This window comes from Prionailurus bengalensis, chromosome A1 (genome assembly GCF_016509475.1).
Source record: "Prionailurus bengalensis isolate Pbe53 chromosome A1, Fcat_Pben_1.1_paternal_pri, whole genome shotgun sequence".
NCBI lineage: Eukaryota > Metazoa > Chordata > Mammalia > Carnivora > Felidae > Prionailurus > Prionailurus bengalensis.
In genome coordinates this window covers 161732506-161738143 of record NC_057343.1, presented here as the reverse complement: position 1 = coordinate 161738143, position 5638 = coordinate 161732506, and the positions used below count along the sequence as shown (strand labels likewise).

The 5638-nt window shown below is 35.4% G+C and overlaps 1 pseudogene; it reads right to left on the bottom strand.

The window, feature by feature from the left end:
* Positions 1 to 657: 657 nt before the first annotated feature.
* LOC122479816 lies at positions 658 to 4344 on the bottom strand (annotated as a pseudogene).
* Positions 4345 to 5638: the final 1294 nt, after the last annotated feature.

The following is a 5638-nucleotide window of genomic DNA, read 5'->3' as shown; positions in this document are numbered from 1 at the left end:
GTCACCAGAGAGCATATCCTACTTGCAGACATTACTAAACCAGCTGGCTATCAGGTGAGAAGTTTCAAGTGGATCTTTTAGTGTTTGTTTTTGTTCAGGGCTCCATTCAAATTCACTTTATTTCTGGTGTCTCTGTGAATTGGGATTAATAAAATCTTTAAGGGGTGGGGGGGCGGGGAATGTGATTTCACAAAAACCCAAAAGATCCACCTGTCTTTGGGCTTTTGGTTTGGTGGCAAAATCAACAGAGATAGTCATTCATTTCTCACCATTTTCAGGATATCTCTTTCTCCATGCAATTTTATTCCTCAAATTTCAACACATTGGAACAGCTTTATATTTCAGCGGTGTTTATCAGAAAGATATTTCTTGTCATATTAAAGACATAAATTCTCCTGCATTCTTTCTGTCTAGAAGGAAATTATGATATCATCATTACAAAGAACCAATTTGCTCCTGATGGTTATCAAAGTTCAGAGGTCACTACATTAAATTATTATATATGCTTTGAATTTAAATATTCCTGTGGAAAATCCATACATATATGTTGAAAACAATTTCACTAAAATGAAAATAGTGTTGTACTGGATTCCAAAAAGATATTAAAAAGAAAGCATTAGCCAAATCTATTATGGCATACCAATCATCTTTGGCCAGTTATACTTCTTTTACAGTCTTTACTATATTGGTTATGGTATAAACAATGAGGAGAACCACCTTGTTATATCCTCCAATAGCTATTCTCATATCCCGTGAATGAATTGGATGTAATGTTCCTACTTTGATCATTTCCTTCATAAGAACAATGTTCTTGTACTTTTAGAATTCTACACTGCTTAATTTTATTACAGAAAAGTGCTTAGGCAATACAAAGATTCCCATCCAGCATGTCCAATTAAAACTAGATAGCGTCCCTTTTGCACATAATATCAATTCCAAGTTCACATTCAAGTAAGGGCAACAGAACCTTGGAATATATTCTCCAGTCACATTTTCAAATCTATAGCTGTAGATTTGAAATCTATAGCTCCACCTCTATGTGACATGTAGGTTTCACATATGGCCCCATAAGATTATTCTCTTCTTTTCCTGTGGGATCACTGCCCACTAGTAATTACCAGAAATTTACACTACTTCCAGACCATCTCATCCCTGCAACTGTGAAAGGCCTTGGATCCCCTGCTAGGATATGCAGTATCAGATCATAACCTTTCTTCAATCATTGTACATTTTATTTCTTTATCTAAGAGAGTAAATTCGCCACCAGGTTCACATATTTTCTATTCTATATTACAACCCTTTTAACAGGATTTAAATTCTTAAAACCGTGACTATATAGAGTTAACTTGATGGATCACTTAAGGAGTATGAGTGTGTCATTTGGGGGACCATGTGTGGGATACTAAGGACTGAATGCTTATGTCATCCCAAAATTCATATGCTGAAACCCTAATTCCCAGTTTTACAGCTGGGTCTTTGGAAGATGGGTCTTTGGAAGGTAATAGGTCATAAGAGTAGAGTCCTCATGATGGGATTAGTGCCCTAATAAGACAGAGACTCTTGCTTCTTCTCTCTCTCCCCATGTGGTAATAAAACAAGGCAGCTGTCTATAAATCAGGAAGAAAGCCCTTACCAGGAACCTTGATCTTGAACTTTCTAGGCTCCCAAAATATGAGAAATATATGTCTGTTTTCTAAGCTACTCAGTCTATGGTAATGTGTTATAGCCACCAGAACTGATGGCTACAGTTGGAAGAAACCTCTCTCTTATGTCCTGAATCTGATAATGTGCTTTCTATTGGCAATACAATTAATTTTCCCTTTTTAGTTTTCAATAACTTTTTAACATCTTCACTGTCTGAATAGTAAATATTCCTATCATATACACTCCTTTCTTTCAAGAAGAATAACTAAACTAGCAAATGAGTTTCTGTCTCTTGAATATTTTCTTGACACTTATTAGCAGAGTTATCGACACAAGGATCCCGAAATTGGTGGAGAAGCAGGGAGCTTTATGACAGCATCTATCATGGTCCGTGTCAACAACCTTAGTTTAGACATGTATCCTTAAGATCATACAGCCAATTTGGGGGTACCAGCAACTGTGATACTTCTACTTCTTCAGAAAATGGATTCTAGTTGCTAGATATGGGGAAGGACAATTTCCCCTCTTGGGTAAGTGTGGAAACCCACTGGGACAGATTAGTTTTCATATCATCCATAATGGCCTGCTCACAAAAGCTTGCAGCCACTTAGGATCAGTCCACAACCCAAATAATCCCTTTAAATCAGCATTATCTAGTATTAGTGATGTGATCCACCCTCCCCAAACTGATTTGTTCTGAGAATTCATGCTGGCAAGGATTAGTCTTCCACTGTTTTCTTCACAAAATGGCCTCTAACAGAATACCCTCTGGATTCCACAGCCTGCAGGAAATCAGTGGTTATAAGTGATTTACTTTCCAGTAAATATGTGGGTTAAAGTGGCCACTGAAGCAGTGGAAGACTTTCAGCAACCAGAAAATCTGATCTTAATTCATTATCTGTTAATATTCTTGTTTATTCTCCTTTAAAGGTCCAGTTTTCACCAAAGCTGATGTTAATTGTTCTTCTGCTTCACATTCTCATTCTATTCACTTAGTTAATTCCTTTAGGTCTAAATCTATTTCCTTTAAATTGCATGGTAAGATTTGTTATTCATATTCTGTCTCCAGGCTTTTGCCAATTAATACCAAGGATAAAGAAAGCATCATCCCTCCATTAAATAATCCTAGTACTTTTGCTCCCCTTCCACTCTTAAAACATGTACCATAGCCCTAAAGATTTATGGGTTTGAAAAGCAAGGTAGAATTGTCAAAGCTGATTTACACAAATCATAGGGCTCACGTCCACTGGTCTATTTGACTATTCTTACAGAAATATAGCACTGATTATATTGCTGCAATTTTACAGTAAGTTTTGATATACCGTGGATCCTGTACTGTCATATTCTTCTTCAAGTTTAGGCTGGCTAATTTTGGTCTCATGTATTCATATAAATTGGTTTGTAAATTTCCAATAAATTACATTTGCATTTGACATAAGACGGTACTGAATCTATAGATCAATTTGGGGTGAAGAGACATTTACAATATTGAGTTTTCCCATTGAAGAAGGTATTTCCTTTCTTTAAAGTGTAAAAAAAATAAAATAAAATAAATTGAAACATGAAAGATACTAGCTTATATTTTCCCTTTCATGCAATGTTGTTCTCTAGGTTATACTTGCCTAGCTTATTGAAGCATGCATGCACAGCCTTTACTGCTATCAATATCTTACACCTGAATGTTACATTTATCACAATTAATAAAACAACATTGACACATTTTTATCATCCAAAATCCATAGTATTCATCGGGGCTCTCTCTTAGCCTTGCACATTCTATGAGTTTGCACAAATGTATAATTACATGTACCGACCGTTAAAGTATCAAACATAATAGTTTCAGTGCACTAAAAAATCCTCTGTGTTCTGCCTATTCCTCCCTCCCTCCCCAACCTCTGGCAAACTCTGATCTTCGTACTATCTCCAGTTACTACTTTTATAGAATGTCATTTAGTTATAATTATACAGTAGCCTTTCAAATTGGTTTATTTCACTTTGTAATATGCGTTTAAGATTCCTCTATGTCTTTTCATGGCTTGAGAGTTCATTTCCTTTTAGCACTAATAATATTCTATTGTCTGGAGGTGCCACAGTTTATTTTTCCGTTCCTTAATGAAGGACATCTTGGTGCTCTCTAAAATTAAAACATAAAAATAAAGTTCCAAGCCTTGGCTCCAGTGACCCAATCATTCCTTTTTGGCAGATGCTCCTTTCCCCTTCTTTGGGGTTATAAGGCATTGTTTAGGGTCACGCCCAGGTTCCAGTCCTATGCAGTACTCAGCTTCCTGGGCAGCATCAATTTCTATAGAATCGTTGTTGCCTGACCTTTTTCTCTTCTTGTGTGTTTCCAGGCCAGGGCTCTCTGCCCCTTCCTCAAATGCTACAAAATATCAATAAAGTTCCTTCACCATATGGGGAACCTAGCGGACTGAAACTTCATCTCTTGGTCCTTCCCAAATATGACTGAGTCTGTGCTCGTGGGATTGACCCCTACCTGCTTTACCTTGACATATCCTTTGTTACACTCTGCTTTCAACTGTACTTGCTATATTTCTTGTCAATAATCTTGGTCTCTGGGCCATGCCCAACCATGACTGCTTCCAAATGTGGAACTTTGATTCACCGGTTCTTGTTATCTTGTCTCACCAACCCACACACCTGCACCATTACGCTCCAGTTGGGGGAAACAGACAACCTCACGTTATTCCCTAGTTGTCTTTTTTCTTAATATCCGTATCAAGTTGGGTATTAGGTAATGTTGGCCTCATGATAGAAATTAAGAAGTATTCCTTTGTCTTCAATTTACTGCAACAGTTTGTGTGAAAAGTCACGTTACTTTTTTCTTAAATGTTAGGTAGACTTTCCCAATAAAGCAAATTTACCCTGGAATTTTTAATTGTAGGAAAGTTTTTAATTACAAATTAGTAGCTACTAATTATGAAGCTATTAGTGCTGTTTCTTCCAGAATGTTGAAATTTTATGTCAGAATTTGTCCATTTATCTTTGTCTATTTTATCAATGTCAAAATTACTGGCATAAAATTCCTTCCAGTATGCCCTTCTTATCCTTTCAATATCGTTAGAATTAACAATGTCACCTGTTTCATTCCTGATACTGGTATTCTGATCAGATACTGTAGACTGATTAATTTTATTGATAATTTCAATTTCAAAGAGTCTATTTTTGGGTATGTTAAGTATCTCATTGTTTTTTGTTTGTTTGTTTGTTTTTAGTTTCCTGTCTTGTTTATTTCCATTTTAATTATTTTCTTTGATTACTTTAGGTTTAACTTTATTTCACTTTCTAGTTTCTTAATTTGGAAGTTGAGGTAATTGATTTTAGACCTTTCTTCTTTTCTAATATATAGCATTTAATGCCTTAGGTTTTCCTCTAAGTACTGCTTTAGCTGTATTTCAAAATTCATGATCTAGTGTACTTGCATTTTCATTTAGTTTACATTTTGATTTACTTTTGTTCATGCCTCCATCATTCTTCATTGACTTCTTTACTCCTCACTGACTTTAAACAGATTTTACGAATGTTTTTGTCCATCTTTTCCAATTGACCTCAACAAGGTTTAGCTCAAATTATTTAGCCCACCACATTATAATAAGGGATCCTCCTTGCTACTCTTTTCTTATTGTTTCTCAGCCCACCCAATTGTTTTAAATATTTGCTTATACCTCAAAAATGTGTTACCCTAGTGTTTAATTTTTACCTGTATCCAATTGCCTATTTAATATATTGTTAGATTTTTAAAATGCATCATAAATGAAACATACTTCATTGCAATAAAGCCAATACATGACAAACCCACAGCTAAATTTAAAGCTTTTCCTCTAAAATCGATAACAAAGCAAGGATGCCCAATCTCACCATTTCTATTCAATGAAGTACTGGAAGTACTAGCCAAAGTAATTAGGCAAGAAAAAGAAATAAAAAGCATTCAAATTGAAAGGAAATTTGACAAATAAAATTGTCCCTGTTTGTAGAT